The sequence below is a fragment of the Eleutherodactylus coqui genome, chromosome 3 (assembly GCF_035609145.1).
Source record: "Eleutherodactylus coqui strain aEleCoq1 chromosome 3, aEleCoq1.hap1, whole genome shotgun sequence".
Classification (NCBI taxonomy): Eukaryota; Metazoa; Chordata; class Amphibia; order Anura; family Eleutherodactylidae; genus Eleutherodactylus; species Eleutherodactylus coqui.
In genome coordinates this window covers 141,716,396-141,738,539 of record NC_089839.1, presented here as the reverse complement: position 1 = coordinate 141,738,539, position 22,144 = coordinate 141,716,396, and the positions used below count along the sequence as shown (strand labels likewise).

Here is a 22,144-nt window from a genome sequence, read left to right as displayed (position 1 = left end):
GGGGGGGCAGTGCGCAGAGTACAGACACGGCGGAAGGGGGGGGGGCGGTGCGCAGAGTACAGACACGGCAGAAGGGGGGGGCGGTGCGCAGAGTACAGACATGGCGGAAGGTGGGGGGGCGGTGTGCAGAGTACAGACACGGCGGAAGGCGGGGGGCGGTGCGCAGAGTACAGACACGGCGGAAGGCGGGGGAGCGGTGCGCAGAGTACAGACAGCAGCAGGGAGGGGTTCGCAAAGTACAGACAAAGTGGCGGCGGTGGTGGTGCACGGAATACAGACACGGCGGGAAAGGGGCAGTGCGCTGAATACAGATACAGTGGGAGAGGGAGCGGTGCGCGGAATACAGTTAGGCAGGAGAGGGGGCGGTGCGCGGAACAGAGAGACGGCGGGAGAGGGGGCGGTGCGCGGAACAGAGAGACGGCGGGAGAGGGGGCGGTGCGCGGAACACAGACACGGCGGGAGAGGGGGCGGTGCGCGGAACACAGACACGGCGGGAGAGGGGGCGGTGCGCGGAACACAGACACGGCGGGAGAGGGGGCGGTGCGCGGAACACAGACACGGCGGGAGAGGGGGCGGTGCGCGGAACACAGACACGGCGGGAGAGGGGGCGGTGCGCGGAACACAGTCACGGCGGGAGAGGGGGCGGTGCGCGGAACACAGTCACGGCGGGAGAGGGGGCGGTGCGCGGAACACAGTCACGGCGGGAGAGGGGGCGGTGCGCGGAACACAGTCACGGCGGGAGAGGGGGCGGTGCGCGGAACACAGTCACGGCGGGAGAGGGGGCGGTGCGCGGAACACAGTCACGGCGGGAGAGGGGGCGGTGCGCGGAACACAGTCACGGCGGGAGAGGGGGCGGTGCGCGGAACACAGACACGGCGGGAGAGGGGGCGGTGCGCGGAACACAGACACGGCGGGAGAGGGGGCGGTGCGCGGAACACAGTCACGGCGGGAGAGGGGGCGGTGCGCGGAACACAGTCACGGCGGGAGAGGGGGCGGTGCGCGGAACACAGACACGGCGGGAGAAGGGGCGGTGCGCGGAACACAGACACGGCGGGAGAGGGGGCGGTGCGCGGAACACAGACACGGCGGGAGAGGGGGCGGTGCGCGGGACACAGTCACGGCGGGAGAGGGGGCGGTGCGCGGGACACAGTCACGGCGGGAGAGGGGGCGGTGCGCGGGACACAGTCACGGCGGGAGAGGGGGCGGTGCGCGGGACACAGTCACGGCGGGAGAGGGGGCGGTGCGCGGGACACAGTCACGGCGGGAGAGGGGGCGGTGCGCGGGACACAGTCACGGCGGGAGAGGGGGCGGTGCGCGGGACACAGTCACGGCGGGAGAGGGGGCGGTGCGCGGGACACAGTCACGGCGGGAGAGGGGGCGGTGCGCGGGACACAGTCACGGCGGGAGAGGGGGCGGTGCGCGGGACACAGTCACGGCCGGAGAGGGGGCGGTGCGCGGGACACAGTCACGCCCGGAGAGGGGGCGGTGCGCGGGACACAGTCACGCCCGGAGAGGGGGCGGTGCGCGGAACACAGTCACGCCCGGAGAGGGGGCGGTGCGCGGAACACAGTCACGCCCGGAGAGGGGGCGGTGCGCGGAACACAGTCACGCCCGGAGAGGGGGCGGTGCGCGGAACACAGACACGGCGGGAGAGGGGGCGGTGCGCGGAACACAGACACGGCGGGAGAGGGGGCGGTGCGCGGAACACAGTCACGGCGGGAGAGGGGGCGGTGCGCGGAACACAGTCACGGCGGGAGAGGGGGCGGTGCGCGGAACACAGACACGGCGGGAGAAGGGGCGGTGCGCGGAACACAGACACGGCGGGAGAGGGGGCGGTGCGCGGAACACAGACACGGCGGGAGAGGGGGCGGTGCGCGGAACACAGACACGGCAGGAGAGGGGGCGGTGCGCGGGACACAGTCACGGCGGGAGAGGGGGCGGTGCGCGGGACACAGTCACGGCGGGAGAGGGGGCGGTGCGCGGAACACAGTCACGCCCGGAGAGGGGGCGGTGCGCGGAACACAGTCACGTCCGGAGAGGGGGCGGTGCGCGGAACACAGTCACGCCCGGAGAGGGGGCGGTGCGCGGAACACAGTCACGCCCGGAGAGGGGGCGGTGCGCGGAACACAGTCACGCCCGGAGAGGGGGCGGTGCGCGGAACACAGTCACGCCCGGAGAGGGGGCGGTGCGCGGAACACAGTAACGCCCGGAGAGGGGGCGGTGCGCGGAACACAGTCACGCCCGGAGAGGGGGCGGTGCGCGGAACACAGTCACGCCCGGAGAGGGGGCGGTGCGCGGAACACAGTCACGCCCGGAGAGGGGGCGGTGCGCGGAACACAGTCACGCCCGGAGAGGGGGCGGTGCGCGGAACACAGTCACGCCCGGAGAGGGGGCGGTGCGCGGAACACAGTCACGCCCGGAGAGGGGGCGGTGCGCGGAACACAGTCACGCCCGGAGAGGGGGCGGTGCGCGGAATACAGTCACGCCCGGAGAGGGGGCGGTGCGCGGAATACAGTCACGCCCGGAGAGGGGGCGGTGCGCGGAATACAGTCACGCCCGGAGAGGGTGCGGTGCGCGGAATAGAGGCACGGCGGGAGAGTGGGGCGGTGCGCGGAATACAGGCATGGTGGGAGGGCGGTGTGCGGAGTACAGGCACGGCGGCAGGGGAAGGGGGGGTGAGCGGAGTACATTAGGACATACATGAAACACAGGTGGATAACAATATGTTATATTTAATTCAGAGAGCAAAACTTTCACCCATTGCTGCCACATAGTTCTTGAGGCCATGGTCGGTAAATCTCGGTGCTCCGTCACACGGGGGGGGGGGGGGGGGTGTTGGGAGCCGTACCCCAGAAGAGATACGCATCTCCCCTTATCCGACCTCTCCGCTCCCGGTTTTGGCTCCCAACAACCCGCCATGTGTCCGGTTCTGGTGTCACCACAAGCAGCCGCATACTGCCAGTAGTATTGCCTACTAGTACGGACACCGGGTTGTTCAAAGAACCGGACTGCTGCGGGTCATGTGGTCTGCCGTGCTGCGCTTTAATACATCAGTGTGATGCATATATTTATATTCTATAACAGTTCTGCTCGATTCAACCCAAACAACCAATCACTGTGAATCAGCCAACCCAAACAACCAATCACTGTGAATCAGCCAACCCAAGCAGCCAATCAGGTTGTGTGCTGTGGAATATAGATATATGCCACTGGGATAGCGAGGACCAGTGTCCATAAATGCTAGGCGGCAGTATGTAGTCCCTCACAGCTGTCCGTACGGCGCCCCCTACAGGACCCCCAGCCGTCTACACACACCCGCACACACGATGAACAGACGAACCACCGTAGCGATTACCCCGCACGGAGACCGCAGGACCTGCTGACGTTCCACCCACGTGGTCAGTCACGTGCACGACTGGAGGGGGCACCGGGTATGTTGGTGCGCTCCTCCCCCTGCACGCCCCCTCCGCTGAGGATCCCCGGCAGAAGTCCTGCACACACCGTCATTACGGACGTCACTCAGGACCCCCGTCTGTAGATCTGCTGGAAGTTACCGGCAGGAACCCTATCAATGCCGGGGGAGATCCGCTCACACCGAGGGAGGAGTCCCTGCACTCCGGCGTTCCTCTCGGCAGCTGCAGACAGACCACACCGCTACCGCTCCTTGCCATTCACTATCCTGGCGTGTATGCGCCTCCTATCTGCCAGCTTTCTTGTGCGGATTTCATGCCGGTCGTGTGAGCGGTGACATGGCCGCTTAGGGAGACTGGGACAGTGTTGGAGGGCATGGATGCACGTTACACACTAAGGGACTGCGGACAGACGACGCTCAGGGCCTTCTGCAGCGCTGACATCTGCATCTCATGCAGATCTTCCACGGTGCAGTGCCTTCTGTGGAGAGCGGCCGGCATTGTTGTGCAAGTAGTAGATATATCACGGGGCAGCTGGGGGTGGAGGGGATGAAATGTAGTTGTGTGCTGTGTATTCTCTCTGCAGCGGTCACATGGTAGTTACCCACATGATTGCTCCGCATGTTAGCCTCTTAGGCCTCCTTCCCACAGACGGATTTCCGCTGCGCAATTCGCGGCGAAAATCCGCTGCGTTGCCTGCAGCTATTAGGTTCTATTGAACCTAATAGCTCAGGGCACACAGTGCGGAATTCCACCGCGGAATTCCGCACCGTGAAATCTCCCGTCCCGTCCCGCGGCATGCTCTATTTGCCGTGGGTGTACGCGCAGACGACTTCCATTGCAGTCAATGGAAGCCGTCCGTTCACGCTATCTCCCGTTGTAGCACAGCGGAAGATAGCGTGAAAACGCTTCCCCGCCTACCGCCGCCGCATCATATGACGCGGCCGGCGCGTCACATGACACGGCCGGCCGCGTCATGTGACGCGGTGGGCGTGTCATGTGACACGGCCGCCTTGTCATATGACGCTGTGGGCGGGGAAGCGTCATGCGGGACCCAGAACGACGGATCCGCTGGTAAGTATGAGGTCTCTGGGGGGGCGCTGTGACGGGCTTCGCCGCAGAATATTCCGCGGCGGAGCCCGTCACGCTCGTGTGCAGCCGGCCTTACTCTCAAGCTCGGTACTATGGAGCAATTCCAGCAACCTTATTGGTTCTGAGTCACAATTCCAGCAACCCGATTGGTTGTTTTGGTTCCCTGATTCAACCTGATTGGTTGTTAGGGCTGAGCTTGAGAGTAATATAGATATATGCGACCGCTGCAGCCAATAGGAGGCCCCGACACTGGATGTCATCAGTGACGCCCTTTAAATAGTCCAGCTAGTTCAAACATACAAAGAATTGGAGACTTGGGGAGGACAATGTCTTGTTTGCCCCGTGCCACATGGTTTCTGGGATATCCCTAATTCTTGGAACTTTGTCACCCCCAGGTGCCCAATTGTTTGTATGTTTTCATCAACAGATGAAGGGGTGTGACCTCAAAACGCCACATGCTAGTTCGTACCACACCATCTATCCTCTCCAATTTGCATTTCACATCCTGCCGTAAATGGGTTGAGGGTTCTGCACTACAAGCCCGTGTGACCTGTTTAGTAGACCTCACAGGTCAGAATATGTGGTGCCATCCATAGTAGCGCTCCTGTGCCACAGTCAGTATAAATATGCCTACTATTGCCTTTCATTAGGTGGCACTGTGGAGGACTTATTCCATCTCCCTTATTTGCATATTACCCAGAGGAGCGTGCGTGGCCATTTGAGTCTTCTTACTCACCGTCCAGGTGCTCTCCCTAAGGCCTCATGTCCACGTAGGAAAATATTTTTTTAAATCTGCAGCGGATCACCCGCACGTGATACGCATGTAAAATTTCCCATAAGAATGCATTGACCACCCGCAGTTATATAAATAACCACGGATGGTATTTTAAAGTGATTTAAACATTTCATGTGCATGAAAAAAACCGCGACATGCTCCATTTAAGTGCAGATCACGCTCCGGATGGCCACCATTGATCTCTATTTTGAGCTCATCCGCGTTACATATCCGCAGCGGGCCTGATTTTCCCCGTGGACATGAGGCCTTAGGAGAAAAGATAGTGTTTCTGACCACAGTCAGTATATTAATAGAATACATTTCTGAACAGGGGGGCTCAAATACGAAAAAAAAAAGTTGGACAACCCCATTAAGGCAGTTGGTGAGCATCTTAAAGGAGATGTCTCGAGGAAGCAGTGATTTTTTTTTTTTGCCCAGTCCCCCTAATTAAACATACATTACTAATTACCCCTGTAAATGACTTTCCTAGCTGGTTTGTACTTACCGTTCCAGCGTTTCAGCAACTTATAAAAGTTTCCCCAAGATGGCCGCCGGCTCTTTCCCCGTCGCTCGCTGCAGCCCGACGTGCGCGCTCCCGAGACGCTGCCAGCTGTGTCTCCATGGCAACCGGACGCCCCGCAGCCGCCGACCAGACGCCCCGCAGCCGCCGACCAGTCACCCACCGTCAGGCAGCAGGTAACCAGCGCTAGCCCCCGGCTCCCCAGCGCTACGCTCCCGGCTCCCCAGCGCTAGACCCTCAGCCCAGGTGAAGGCCCCGGAGCCCAGCGCTAGGTTCCGGAGCCCAGGTGAAGGCCCCGGAGCCCAGCGCTGGGCTCCGGGGCCTTCACCTGTCAGTGAACATCACCCCTGACCCATCACTTACCCCCCCGGCCTAGCGACAGCCCCCCCCGGCCTAGCGACAGCCCCCCCATCGCAGCGGCAGCCCCCCCCCCATCACAGCGACAGCGACGACAGACCCCCCCGGCGCAGCGGCAACCCCCCCGGCCCATCACTCACCTGGACGGCAGGACAGCTGGACGGCAGGACAGCTGGGCGGCTCTGCACCTTCCTCTAACAGAGGATGGTACAGAATGGCCGCTCCAGCGCGCTCCCGAGCAGTGACAGCTCATCTGCGCATGCGCAGAAGAGCTGTAGCGGGGAGCACACTGAAGCGGCTCGTGCTGAAAGGAGAAGACCGGACTGCGCAAGCGCGTCTAAAAAAGCAAGTTGCCAGCGAATTTAGACGGAACCATGGAGACGAGGACGCTAGCAACGGAGCAGGTAAGTGGAATAACTTCTGTATGGCTCATATTTAATGCACGATGTATATTACAAAGTGCATTAATATGGCCATACAGAAGTGTATAACCCCACTTGGTTTCGCGAGACCACCCCTTTAACATCGTTTGTTAGGACAAAAAAAGCCCTCTGCCCGTCCAGTTGAGCCTATTACCCCCCAGTGTTGATCCAAAAACCCAATGAGGTAGAAGCCAATTTTCTCTATTTATGGAGGGAAAAAAATCCTCCCTGATTCCAATCTGGCACTTGGAATAATCCCCGGATCACCGCCCCTTGTAATCTGTGATATAACCTGTAATATTGTATCGCTCGGGAAAGACATCCAGGCCCTTCTTGAACTCTTTTATCGAGTTCACCATCACCACGTCCTCAAGAGAGTCTTTCTTCAATAAAATTTAGTTCATAGCTTATACAGGAAGAAGGGTCCTGTACAAGATGGCGCTGTCCTACCCACTAGATATAGAGTAACATGCTCCATCGCCCGTCCAACCATAGAACTTCCCCATCACTAACCCCTTCCCTGACTCTACTGATTGAAATAAGTCCAAAAACCACCCAGACCACAAAGTTCTTCAATCCTGTAAATCAGAAGGGAAATTTACATATATGACGAAAACCAAAATAAGGAAGAACAAACAACCCACTCCAAAAATAAACAAGATGACACAATTTTCAGTTTTTAGGCCGGCTGCACCCAACCGGGTCAGATTCCACATGCGGGAGCTCGCAGCGAAATCCGCCCGCTATCATATAACGGTGACATCATCACAGGTCCTGTAAGCACGCGGCTGCTGTCCGGCTAGGTGTTTGTTAGTACTCCATAGCAACTGGGGCTGCAGGGGATGGAATACTAATGAACACCTACAGCAGCCGTGTGCCTACAGGCCCTGTGATGATGTCACCGTCGTGTGATCAGTCACCTGTGTGGGAGGAGTCGGGTCACATGACCAGTGGGTGATCAGTGTTTGCAGGACTGCTGTGCTGCTTTTGATCCCTGTTGTATGAAGAATGTATGTAGTAGAGCTGTATGTGATGTACATGTAGCAGTACTGTGTGATGTGCATGTAGCAGAGCTGTGTGGCGTATTGAGCCACCAGGAACTCTGGTACTATATAATTACTAGGAATTATATAAAACTGTGTGGTATGTCTGAAGATAGTGGTAATTACAGAGGCTGGTTGGGATGGGCACATAGGGCAATAAAACCGGGTATCCCTCCTCCTCCCATGCTTGCTGTAAACCCGACACTTTTTGGGGGGGTATTTCTTGACCTCAGTAGCGGGTATGGGGTGTAAAAAGTGGCGCTCTGTGAGTCTCCGTAAGCTTGCTGAGGTGCGGCGGTCTCACACAGAAGGCGCTCAACAAGCTGCTCCTGGAACTGCAGGAAGGTGAGCGTTCCCGGGGCTTCTTGTAAATTACGTATTACAGATAGCGGTCTGAATAATGCCGGGCTCTCACGGCCGTATGTGGAATCCGCTTGTGGAGGCCCGCAGCAAATCCAAGCTGTGACCCCGGGCCGTGGCCCTGCGTACGGTCGCGTAATGTACTGCGCATAAGTGAGTACTCATGCAGACGGCATATGCAGTACACTTTTTTTGTTTGTATTTCCCGTGCCGTTGCTTAGCGATGATGCCGGTGCCTGCAGCCCATATGCAATGTAATTGGGTATGGGCTGCGGGTACATCCGCGACCATGGAGCACAATGGGCTCTATGTTGTGGATATCCATGGTTAAATAGGAGAGTTTAAATTTCCCGGGCACCATTTTGACAAAAAGTTTGCACCTTGTGGAAAAAGATCCCATTGGGGGATAAATCCATGGGCCTTAGGTAAGTAATTTCATGCCCCCTCATGGATCCGTAAGGGGAGGTGAAACTTTTACTTTTTTAATTTTACATGATCGCCATTATCCATTGGATAGCGGTGATCACGTGACCGGGGACCGCATACCACAGCCCCCCGTGAAATCTCCTGGCTCTCAGCTACTTTGCTAGCCTGGAGCAGGGAGATTTTACATTTCTTAGGCTCTCCCGGCTTCTGCACATGCGTTCGACACTTTGCTAATGGTGTGCATGCACAGAAACCGGGGACAGGTCCTTGTAGAATCGGATCTTCGCGGGACTTTGCAGAAGCCAGAGGTAAGTAGTTCCATCTCCCCTCACGTATCTGACCCGTGAGGGGATATGAGACTTTAACTTTTTAAAAAACTTTTATGACTGGGGGCCCCCCATGACAGTTCCTGGCTCTCAGCTAACTCCAGTAGCCGATAGCAGGAAGCTGTCACACTCCCAGACTCTGTGCTTTATTCTACAGGGCCAGTGTGTTTTTATAGCCCTGTAGAATGAAACCTAGACGCCCAGGACATGAAAACACGTATGGGTGGTCAATAAGGGTTATGGTCCCATGGGAAGACTTAAGTATAAGCGCCCCACAGCTACCCCATGGACTACCGTCCAAAAATTACATCTGTGATCAGACAGGAGTGATAGTCGTTCAAGTGGAGGTGGAGTGAACCAGCATTGTTTCAATTTCCCTCAATTCACAGTAAAGAGAAGTTACTAAAACATTAAGCGGCTCCTGTTTACATGGCCAATAGTAGCTTGGATTTTAGTTCTAAAAACCAAGTGACTCCGATAGGCGAGTGATTTCTAACTCTGTGCCCTGTCAGCGGCCACAAGTACACGAAACGATTACCAGCTGAATTCGCTGTTTGCAGTGAGAATTTTGTCGATAATCGCCCCGTGTGAAATGCCCTTTAGTGACTCGCATGAATACTATGTGGCTATTCCTTTGTGTATGCCCCAGGAACGAGTCAGGACTAAATCAGACTGAGCTTTCTTTACAACGTCTATACCCATTACACGGTGAAATGAACGCAGCACACTGTTATGGAACTCCTGCTTCATCATCTTCCCACTTTTTGTTTATATCTTATTCATTTAGCTTCAGTCTCCTGACTGGGCTGCTCTGGATTCTTCCTTCTTCAGGCTATTCCATAAGTGCGCATCTTTAAGGATGTTTCAGTATCATCTCATACGTAGAAAGTTGGTGTCACAGGACCAAAGTCTGGCACAGTAGATGGTCCATCCATGGAGGATATATGCAGATCCTTTGTTGTGCCTTGTTTCCAATCTTGGTACAGGCAGATCTCATATATGATCACAGGTGATGGTCACCTTAAAAACACAATAGATTAATAATGCATACAACCAAAATTGCAAAACTGTGCGTAGTATTCCACTAAACCTTCCACCTAAACCCTTAAACCAATTGCTGGGATTAAGCCATGAGAGCCAATAATGCCATTCAAAGTTCCACTTGTCTTTTCAGTTTGCATTCTGGTCTCTTCTTGGTCATTTTTAACCTGCATCAGTCCCTGTGGATTGATATAGTGGCAACAAGTAGGGCTTACTATTTAACTCTGAGAGGCAGTTAGATAATCTAGGAGTAGGTTGTGTTGATTGAAAGCAGAGAATGTTTTTCTATGTTGTGTGCATTCTTACCGGGTAGGCCCATTATAGTCAGAGCTAAGCCAAACTTCTTTTCCCAAAGTACATGGATTCCATTTAATAATAGCCCCCTTTACTCAATCCATCTCTGGTTTATGCACCCGCAACCAGGGCAAGCCCAACACTTGTGCTAGAAGGGACTCCATGACATACAACCCAATTGTCTCAGTATTAAATAACCCAATTTTAACCCCTTAGTGATGAAGCCTGTTTGCGCCTTAGTGCCAAATTTTGGAAATCTGACATGTCACTTAATATAGCATAACTCCAAAAAGGCTTTGTATATCCAAGCGACTCTGACTACGTTTTTACGCCACATATTGTACTTCATTTAGGTGGTAAAAATAGACCACTAGAACTTGTGTATATTTATTAAAAGTGCCAATACTGGGAAAATTTTGAAAAAAAAATTGTCATTTTTTTTTCACATTTTACACTGTAATATCTAAAATATGTGCAAACATATTGTACAAATTTTTGATAATATATATTTTTCCATCTGTTTACTTTATTCTGAATGCACATTTGGAAAACTTTCATGTTTTTTTAACCATCAGCATTTTGAGAAACACTTTGTTTTCCTACACCAAGCCAAGATTGCAAAGGCTCATAAGTATCAGAATGAAAGATAACCCTACAAATGAGCATATTTTAAAAACTACATCCCTTAATGTATTCACTGAGGGGGTCAGGAGTATTTTGAAGGCACAGTTTTTTTTAGGAATTAATTCAATTTAGAGGAGAAAAAATAAAATTTCATATTTTCGCAAATATGCAAAGCAAAAGGAAAAAATTGTAATTTTTAGGTTTTTTTGGCAATTCTGTCATTTTAAAAACAGCTTCTTTTGTAGAGCACACATATGAAGGAAGACTTGCACACCAAAATGGATACCCCTGTTTGTCCTGTTTTCAGAAATATACCCATTGTGGCCCTAATCTTATGTCTCTATGCACAACGGGGCACAAAAAAGGAGTAATCGGTGGCTTTCAGAACATAAATTTTGCTTGTAGATCTTTTAGGCCCCATAGCACAATTGTAGAGCTCTTGAGCGGCCAAAACCATAGAGAACCCCCACAAAAGACTCAATTTTGAAAACAAGACCTCTTAACGAATTAATCTAGAGATGTACTGCCCATTTTAACTGCACAGTTTTTAAATGAATTTAAGCAAAGTATAAGGAAAAAAATGTGATTTTCGTTTTTTTGGCAATTATATCATTTTAAAAACAGTTGTTTTTGTACACCACACATATGAATGAAGACTTACACCCCAAAATGGATACCCCTGTTTGTCCAGTGTTTAGAAACACTCCCGTTGTCGTCCTAATCTACTTACAGGACCCATGGCAAGGCCTTTAATGGAGGGAACACCTGTTGGATTGCATTGCACAACTGAATAAATTCCAGGCCCCATTGCTCATTTGTACGGAATAAAAATTGACTCCCTAAGACTGGGTTCTCACAGGAAATCTCACGGTTTGGCCGCAGTGAAAAACCGCGACTTTTCCGCTGGGAGAGCCGCCGCTGCAAAACCCGCGGCGGCTTTGAAGCGGCCCGGCAGGCTTAGCCGCAGCAGATTTGCTGTCCCGTGTGGACGAGATTTCTGAGAAATCTCGTCCACATGGCTGGCTAATCCCGGGATTAGCGGCCGCATGCGGATTTGCCGCAACGAAATTCCGCACAGAATTTCCGCGGCAAATTGCTCTGTGTGAACCCAGCCTAAAAATAATACAAACCTCCCCCACCCCCCGCGCGCCCTATTTGGCATTCCTCAAATCTTAGGTAAAAGTAATAATGTGAACAGTGTGGTATTTCTGAAAATGGGTAATTACGGGGGCCCTCACCGAAGGCACAAAAGGTTTCAATAATGACTTATGAAAAACCCTGTGAACGCTCCATGTAGCTGGCAAATCAAGTTTATAAGCAAGCGGGTTTACTACACGCGTGATGACAAAGAGATCCACGTAACGCAAAGCCAGTTTCAAAGACGGAACAAGTACGGTTGCTTAGTGCAAACTCTGCCAATGGCAGGAATTCTGCCCACTGATGAGCCTTTTCGCTAGCAAACAACCGTAAATATTGTACTAAATCTTGGTTCTTCCGCTCAGTCTGACGATTAGTTTGCGGGTGGAATGCTGACGAGAAGAAAAGCGACTTTCCCAGGTTTCAGAAAGCTCGCCAAAATTGCGCAACAAACTGAACACCGTGATCAGATACGATGTTCTTGGGAACCCCATGTAGGCAAATGATTTCTTTTACAAAAATCTTGGAAAATTCTATCGCACAAGGTAGCTTCTTTAACGCCATGAAATGTGCCATTTTTAAGAAACGGTCTACAACAACTAGGATAGTGGTGAACTTCTGAGACTCAGGCAGATCGTTGATAAAATCTACCGATAAATGCGACCACGGATGAGAAGGCACCGGTAACGGTCTCAGAGGTCCCTCCGGAAGTCGCCGACTTTTACTGCGTGCACAGACAGAGCATCCCTTAACAAAGTCGCAGATCTCCCGAGACATGCCTGGCCACCAGTAGTGTGAGAACAGATTAGTGAGACTCTTCAATGACTCTACGACGCAAGTTCTCTGGCACAAACCATCTGCCCTCCGGCACCCCCAAGGGAGCGTCCTGCTGACAATTTTGTAGATGAGGAACATCTACAGCTGCCACCACCACCCCAGGTGCCAAGATATTCTCGGGAGCCACTGTCTCACTTTCCGGCAAAACGAAACTCCGTGAGAGGGCGTCTGCTTTCACGTTCTTCTACCCTGGAATATATGTAATGACGAGGTTAAACCTGGTGAAAAACAACGCCCACCTGGCCTGACGAGCTGTGAGTTTCTTAGTGTTGGCGAGATATACCAAGTTTTTGTGATCAGTATACACGGTAATGGGATGCCTTGCCCCCTCAAGATGGTGACGCCACTCTTCTAGAGACCACTTAATCGCCAAAAGCTCACGATTACCCACGTCGTAGTTACTTTCCGCCGAACTGAACGTCCGCGAGAAGAACGCACATGGACTATACCCAGATCTCCTGCTGGCTTCCTGAGACAATACAGCCCCGCCCCCACCTCAGACGCATCAACCTCAATGAGGAACGGTCGCCGCGCGTCAGGCTGTACTAGCACCGGGGCAGCAATAAACGCCCTTTTGAGATGACAAAAAACCTCCATCTTACCAAGTTGGCACCCTTCTTGGTAAGATTGGTCAGGGGTTGAGCAATAACAGAATAATTCTTAATGAATTTACGGTAAAAATTAGCGAAACCTAAAAACTGCTGGAGAGCTTTCAGGTTATCTGGTCTGACCCATTGGGAAATTGCTGCCACTTTATCAAACTCCATTTGAATCTCAGTGGGTGAAATCGCATAACCTAGGAAAGACAATTGTTTAGTACCAAAAATGTATTTCTCCAACTTGACAAAAAGTTGGTACTCACAGAAATGGGTCAGAACCATCCTCAGGTGCCGCACATGTGAATCCCAGTCTGGGGAATACACCAGAATGTCATTGAGATATATGACCAAAAATACCCCCAGGAAGTCGTGGAAGACCACGTTCATAAACCCCTGCAACACAGCGGGGGGCATTACAGGTCCGAAGGGCATGACTAGACATTAAAAATGTCCGAACGAGGTGTTGAACGCGGTCTTTCACTCATCTCACTTTCGGATGCAAATTAAATTGTAAGCCCCCCTTAAAGGGGTTCTGACACAAATAATTTTTTTATGCTTTAGCAGCCATTGTTCCCTGGTGTGCCTAATGGACCCAGGCAACCCATGGTTTAATGGCTGCTAAAGCATAAAAACATAATACTTACCTTGTCTCCTGTTGTTGTTGACATCGGGGGGGTCATCTCCCGGCAGGCGCTGTTCCTCCTCTACTGTCTGCACGAGCCGCGCCGCTCCGGGATCGCGCGCATGCGCAGTGGAGAGGTGCCCTCTGACAGGAGTCAGGACGGGCTGCGTCTCCACTGCGCATGCGCAGCACTCCGGAGTTCAGCAGGACGGACGGGCCGCCCACAGCAAGCACTGCTTGTGACGTGCTTGCTGTGGGCGGTCCGTCCGTTCACCTCGGAAGTGCCTGATGGACGGACCAGAGCAGGAAGCGGTCTTTTTGGCTGCTCCTGCTCTGCTTTAAAGGCACAGAAGAAGATGCTGGCTGGAGGGGACAGGCCTGGTGATCGGTCCTAGCCAGGCAAGGTGAGTATTTTTATTTTTTTTTTGATGTCAGAACCCCTTTAAGTCCAATTTGGAAAACCAGTGGGCCCCTGCCACCTGATTCAATAAATCAGGAATCAGGGGCAAGGAGCACTGATTCTTCACAGTAATTTTATTCAAAGCCCGATAATCCACACAAGGTCTCAATGTCCCATCCTTCTTCTCTATAAAGAAGAGACCTGCCCCGGCAGGGGACCTGGACGGCCTAATATGTCGTTTGGCCAGAGACTCTGAGATATAGGACTTAAGGGCTTCGTGCTCATGCCCAGACAAATTGAAAATGACTCCCTTAGGGATGGGACTGTCGGGGATCAAATCAATGCCACAGTCCCACTCCCTATGGGGAGGCAAAGTCAGACAGTTTCTTGGAAAATACGTAATGAAAATCAGACAAATAGGAATAAGAATGGTATCTGCTGAACACATGGATATAGTAGCTAAGTGACTATGACAGGACAACCCCCAATGTGTCAATTCCCAATCAAATTGGGGATTGTGCAGTGCCAACCAGGGCATACCAAGCACTACATCAACAGACACCGTTCTTACCAAGAACTACAGATTCTCAGAATGGAGAACACCCACAGTGAACTGTAAAATGGGAGTCCTCCATTGTACAACACCTGCAGAATCATCCGGAACCGTCGATGTTCCTTGGGACTTAACTGGTCCACTTCCATAGGCTTGGCATCAGTGGTTGGCATGGGAGAAGTGGGAGCAGGTCTGCTGGATTCCCTAGCTTACGGGCCTGACGTTCCTCTTTTCTAGATCTCAGCATCCTGTCAGCTTTAGCCGCCAATTCCATCGCCTCATTGAGTGTCACGGGAGCGGGATGAGAAATGAGTAGATCCTTGACAGCATCAGAAAGACGCAACAAAAACACATCTTTAAGGGCGCTATTGTTCCAAGAGGTTTCACCTGCATACAGTCTAAATTTAGAGCAATAGTCCTCTACTCACTGCTGCCCCTGATGTAGAGACATGAGATGAGATACTGCCAACCCCGCAGGGTGCGGCTCATCAAAAATATCTCCAAGTTCCCGAAAAAAAAAAATCAACTGACTGCAGGCAAGCCGAACTCTTGGGTAAGGAGTAGGCCCATGTCTGGGGGGGACCCCGAAGTAAAGACATCATCAATCCAACTTTCTGGGATTCTGAGCCAGAGGAGCAGGGCCGCATCTGAAAATGCAATCTACATGCCTGCTGAAAAACTAAATACTTGCTCTTCTCCCCTGAAAATACCTCAAGAAGTGGACACTTGGGCTCAGAAATAGAAGGGGCGGTAGAAACATGCACTAACTCCTGCTGCTCCTGGGTCACCATACGACCGGACAGGTCTTGGATCACGACCACCAAATCCTGCAACTGACTTGTGAATGTACTCATGGTCTCCAATGGTGAGCAATTTTAAGGGCCAGTTATTATGTTACAGTAAACTACCCTTGATACGCCGGCCTGGGTGCCCTAGATCTCACCCACAACCCCTGTCCCTGCCTACTTGCCTACACTCCTGGCTAACCCCAGGCGGGCAACTGGGTGGCAGTCTCTACTCTCACTAGGTACTGAAAAAGGGACGCTGGCGTACCTGGATGGAAAGGGTAGAAGACTGACAGAAAAGGCAGATGTAAATAACCAACACGAACAATACTAAGCAGAACTGAGACAGATGGAAAAACCTGGCGGGTAATAGCAAAGTATAGCAGACAAGATGACTGGCAGTGATTGCCAGTCTCTGCCCGACCTTTAAACAAAAGCCTCCGCCCAGGGGTGGAGAGAGGGAGACAGCCAACTCCCAACAGAACACAACAAAAGGGAGCTCGTGCACGGCAGCTTCACTCACGGGTGCGCGCACGGGATACCAGCACCACGCCGGCCAGGCACCCATGCAATACTTTATCTGGGTAGATGCTCACGTTCTGGGTAATGTTATCTATGCCGCATACTATGGATCTAGCCTTTAAAGGGTTTGTGCCCTTATGAATCTTCGGTAGCGCATAAAAGGTTGCCACCCAAGTATTGTGTAGGTTACATCATTCTCCAATATGTCCCTACACATTTTAACATAGTTATCATAATTCATGACAACTATGTTGCCCCACTTATCAGTAGGTTTGATCACTACTTCTGAATCTGCTTCAAGTGCCCATGGTGCTGCCAATTCCTCCAATGAAAAATTACAGCGCCTATTCTTTGGAGGAGACATTTTCTTTAATTTCATGACGACCATTTTTTCAAAGATGTCAATAACAAGAGACTGAACTAGAGGGGAATTTCTTACATTTTTCAGTTTCAGGTCCGTGAATGGTTCTGCAACCAAAGGCTTAAGTCCTTCATCCTGCAATTCCTCCCGGATCCTCAGGCCTGATAGATCACTGATCTCAAGGCCATGCTCCGCTGCCTTATTTCTGTCTTGAACAGTGAAGAATTTCTTCCACCATAACTTATAGATGAAGAGGGCGATGTCCTTCGCCCAGATGAATCCATCATATCTGGCTGTTGGGATGAAAGATAGTCCCCTCTCCAACATGCTGATCTCCCCCCCCGTCACCGGCACCAATAATTGCAGTTGTGCGTACCCCATGGGTTGGAATAGTCGTTATGGGACAACTTACTCTTGTCTGGTTAGATATTCCCTCAACTTCGCCCGGAATATCGACCCCAACCTTTCCTTAAAAAAGGACCAGATCTCTTTTTGTTTTCTCTCCCTCTGATTGCTCACATTCTGAGAAACTCACTTTAGTATCTGATCTATATCTATCCTTATAAGCTTTACTCTCTTTAAAAAGTCTAATAGATCCCTAGAAAACTGCAAGTGTTTCCTTTCCTTGATATATGATATATATTTCTCGATATTCTGCTAGAGAGTTTTCTCTCTTTGTTGAAATTTTGGGTCTAGTGAGAAAGAGGTTGTTTTCTCTATAGCCTTAGATAACTTTTGAGAGCTTTTCTCTAATGCAGTGGTTCCTAAACTTTTTCAGCCATCAAGCCCTTTTTGAAGGAAAAGTTTTTTGTGGAGTCCCAAAGCAGGACAGAGGGTGTGGTCAGGGGGGTTGGGGCATGGCTTGTCACAACTTATTATTTTTACCTGTCGTCGTTATAAAAAGGACAAGGCCGTTTAAAAAACTGGGAGGAGAGCTGGAGCACTGGATGGGCTATTGATGTACATTATATTTAAAATTAATATGCTGCAGAATTGAATCCCACACCACGTCACTAGCCGCACATGTTTTGTGCAGATTTTTTTCACAGCGTGTGGATGAGATTTTTAAAATGTCATCCATTTTGCTGCTACAGCTGCTGTGAATTCCACACCAAATCCACCCTGTGTAGTCATAGTGTCCCCTATAGTGGTGGCCCCAGTATTAATAGTGACCACCCTATATGGCCCCAGTAGTAATAGCGTCCCCCACAGTGGCCTCAGTAGCAATGGTAACCCCAATAGTAGCTCCAGTAGTAATCGCGTTCCTTATATTAGCCCCAGTAGTAATAGTGACCCCATAGTTGCCTCAGTAGTAATAGTGACCCCCACAGTGGCTCCAGTAGTAATAATAACCCCACAATAATACTATTCATCCCCTCAGTAATATTAACAACACAGTAATATTAACCCCCTCAGTAATAATATTAACCCCACTGAGTAATATACACCCCACAGTAATAATTTTAACCCCCTCAGTAATAACCTTACAGTAATAATATTACCCTCAACAGTAATATTAGCCCCTCAGTAATATTAACCTCCTCAGATGCCCCAGTAATAATAGCCCCCCCAACCTATATACTTACCTCCTCCTTGCAGTTAGTGGCGCTCTTCCTCTGCTCACCGCTGATCCCAGGTGCACACTGATGTCATTGTTTGCCCCGGGATCAGCGTTGCTGCATGATTAGGAGCGGGGGCTGCGGCACCCCCGCCGGTAATCACTACAGTGGTGAGCAGCTGTCGGCACATGTGCCATAGGTTTTCCACCACAGAGACCCTCAGTCGGAGCCCCTGACTGTAGCTAGCGGAGCCCTAAGAGGGCTAAAACCTCCAAACTGTATGATGACTAATGATAGAAATCTGACCAATAAGGTTGACACAGTTGAAGTAACAATGTCTGAAGAAGGTAATTATTATGGCAGACTTCGAAGGGGTTATCCAGCGATTTAAATTTTCTATTGGAACATGCCACTTCTAGTTGCATTTCAACAAGAGGTCACGTAGTACCGCCAATGCATTGATAGAAAGAGGGCCTTGCCTAACTATTTTATTCAGACGACAGCCCGTCGCTCTCCTATGACGATAACAATGGAGGCCGTATTACCACATGACATCTTGTCAAAACGCAACCGAAAGTGGCGTCTTCCAGTAGGAAATTTAAATTGACAGATGACCCCTTTAACATCTCATAAAGGTAAAAAGTTTCTGTCAATAGCTAAAGATAATTACCTTTTCCAACTTGTCCAGGAGCCGACTAGAGGGACGGTCATTTTAGACTTAATATTAACAAACAGACCTGACAGAATAACAGAGGTGCAGGTCAGGGAACACATGGGAAATAGTGGCCATAATATAATAAATTTCCACTTGTCCTTCAATAAGCAGTTTTATGGTTCAAAAGTATTTTATTATTATTATTATTATTATTAGCTGCATCAGGAAGTACGGTACAGGCATAGAAATAAACATTTTGCAGTCATAGTCATCATCTTATCTTTCAGCACATTCTACAGCTGACCGGCCCCGTGCAGGTTTTTAAACAAACAAAACATAACATAGCAAATCGTAAATCATAAATCACCTTCCCCTGAAGCTTGATCATCAAACATCCCGTTGTTTGGGTGATTTATGGATGAACTTGAAAGTATCTGGACTTTTAGAAGGTGAAAGAGTCCAGAAGCGAAGAAGAAGTAGAGGAAAGAAAACAAGAGTGGGTGAAGGGGAAGGGTAAATGGTAAGGTTAGGGAAGTCTGTCCGGTCTGAGCACACCCCGCGGTCCAGTTCCTCCGTTAGGTGGGGCAAGTTGGCCTTATTGGTAGGAGAGTCCACGCCGGCTAAGTAGCCAATAAGCAGTTTTAACAGGGAGCTGCAAACATCAAACTTTAGGAAGACAAAGTTTAAACAACTTTTTTTTTTATTAGAAACTTTTTATTACAATTTTCTCATATTTAAAACAAATATATATTGCCAAATCACATTACAATACAGGAGGTTTGCATAGTTAGGTTACATTTGCATCTTGAACATATTAGCGTAAATGCAATGTTTCTTGTATATGCAATATCTTTGAGTAATTGTACGGCAATGATTATATATATATATAACCTGTTAACTTTAGCTGTCAACATAAATCAAATAAATAGATGAAAGAAAGAAGGTGGATATTAAAAGTATGACCTGAAGTCTCTTCTTTGATTTTTACCTTAATTAATTTACTATATATTGCGTCATATCAATATGTAGGATTTCTATTTATCACTTGGGTATACCATCATCTCATTTTCTATTTGATTTATTAACATTGCTTTAAAGGGGTTGCCCGGCCACACAGGGTAAAAAATTTTATAATGCTGCTGCTTCCCTTTCAGTAAGGGTAGTAACACACAGCATACAGGGGCTCAAACCGGCAGGCAGATCAGCTGGAATGTCAGTTTATTACCTTAGAATCTGATCTTCACTGCAACTTTCAAAGATGGCGCCTCTGTGCTGCCTTCCCACAATGCTCTGCGCTCTCCCTCTTCTGTGTGCGCGCTCTTGATAGCAGTAAGAGACATGAAAAGGCAGGATTTCATGGCCTCCCTCAGCTCACGTCATAGCCCCGCCCATGACACGCCCACCTCTATTGAACTGCTCTACAGTCTCTCCCCGCCCAGGCCCCGCCCCTGCTGCATACTATAATAAGAGGGGGTGTGGCCAGGGGAGACTGTTATACTCTCATGGTTCACGATAAAATCCTACCATGAGTGTAAACAGCAGCACTGTGTATAGTGAATGGAGAGGGGCTGGGGAGAGCCGAGGGAGAACTCTCCTGCACCCCCCACTGCAAAGCTACCTACTGCCCCCCCCCCCAACCCTGCTAAAGTAAAGTGAAACAAAACATTTCCCCACACACACACATACCCTCATAGTGCCCCTCCCACAGCGACCACCCCCCTCACAATGACCCCCCCCCCAGTGCACTCTCCCACAGTGCCCCCTAATGATCCCCCACAGTCCCCCCCTACAGTGCCCTCTACAGTACCCCCTACACATGCCCCCCCCCACACAGTGCCCCCCAGTGTCACCTCTACAGTGCCCTCCAAAGTAGCCCCCCTCATTCCCCCCAACCACAGCATTCTCCACAGTCCCCCCTCAACAGTGCCCCCCCCAGTGCCCTCCACAGTACCCCCCCTACACATGCCACCCCCTCAGAGTCCCCCCCAGTGCACTCCAAAGTAGCCCCCATCCACATGCCCCCCACAGTCCCCCCATACACAGCGTCCCTATACAGTGCCCCCCTGTGACCTCCCCCACAGAGTCCCCCTTTACAGTGCCCACACACAAGTACACTAGCAGCACCCCCTGCCCCTCCCCCCTACAAGTACAGTGATACCTATATATATAGATAACACAGGATCCACCATTCACAACAGACACAGCTCACCTCCTCCCCTCCCTGCACAGGCAGGATTATACCGTGTGAAAAATTACTGTGACAGCCCCACGCTACCCCCCCCCCAGCGCGGCAAATTACTGTCACAGCCCCCCTCCAACCCCACGTGACAAATTACTGTGACAGACCACCCCCCCACAGCTACAAATCTATGTGACGGGACACCTCACCGCTACAAGTCTATGTGACCGCACACTCCACCGCGACAAGTCTATGTGAACGCACACCCCACCGCGACAAGTCTATGTGACCGCACACTCCACCGCTACATGTCTATGTGACCGCACACCCCACCGCGACAAGTCTATGTGACCGCACACCCCTCCGCGACAAGTCTATGTGACCGCACACCCCACCGCGACAAGTCTATGTGACCGCACACCCCACCGCGACAAGTCTATGTGACCGCACACCCCACCGCGACAAGTCTATGTGACCGCACACCCCACCGCGACAAGTCTATGTGACCGCACACCCCACCGCGACAAGTCTATGTGACCGCACACCCCACCGCGACAAGTCTATGTGACCGCACACCCCACCGCTACAAGTCTATGTGACCGCACACCCCACCGCTACAAGTCTATGTGACCGCACACCCCACCCCTACAAGTCTATGTGACCGCACACTCCACCGCGACAAGTCTATGTGACCGCACACTCCACCGCGACAAGTCTATGTGACCGCACACTCTACCGCGACAAGTCTATGTGACCGCACACTCCACCGCGACAAGTCTATGTGACCACACACTCCACCGCGGCAAGTCTATGTGACCGCACACCCCACCGCGACAAGTCTATGTGACCGCACCCCCTGCACCCCCCCCCCCCCCCCCGGGACTTCTGACAGCTGGGTCTCCTGACACCACACTAGCACACATCACTGCACCCCCCCCCCCACCTCTGACAGCCGTGTCTCCTGACATCAACACACACACACCAGACTTCTGACAGCCGGGTCTCCTGACACCACACTAGCACACACACATCACTGCACAACCCAGACAGACAGCCCCCCCACCCCCACCCCCCCCCGGACACCACTTGCACACATCCATCCATCCATCCATCCTCCCCCCCCCCCCCCCACGAGAGCCCACCCCTCCACTCATTCTTCCCTTGGAGATGAAGAGCTAGCAGCCACGCCTCCCCAGCAGGCAGAACTGAACTTCCCAGCGGCTGAAGTTCTTCTGCACATGCGCA

General features: G+C 51.4%; 1 protein-coding gene across 1 annotated transcript in view; it reads right to left on the bottom strand.

The window, feature by feature from the left end:
- The window catches only part of L3MBTL2 (L3MBTL histone methyl-lysine binding protein 2), a 75,724-nt gene extending 72,333 nt beyond the window's left edge, over positions 1-3,391 (bottom strand). The window contains exon 1 of the mRNA XM_066596198.1: positions 3,356-3,391. The gene's annotated coding sequence lies outside the window, so the exon portion shown is untranslated. The remainder of the gene's footprint in view (positions 1-3,355) is intronic.
- Between the last annotated feature and the right edge of the window lie 18,753 nt (positions 3,392-22,144).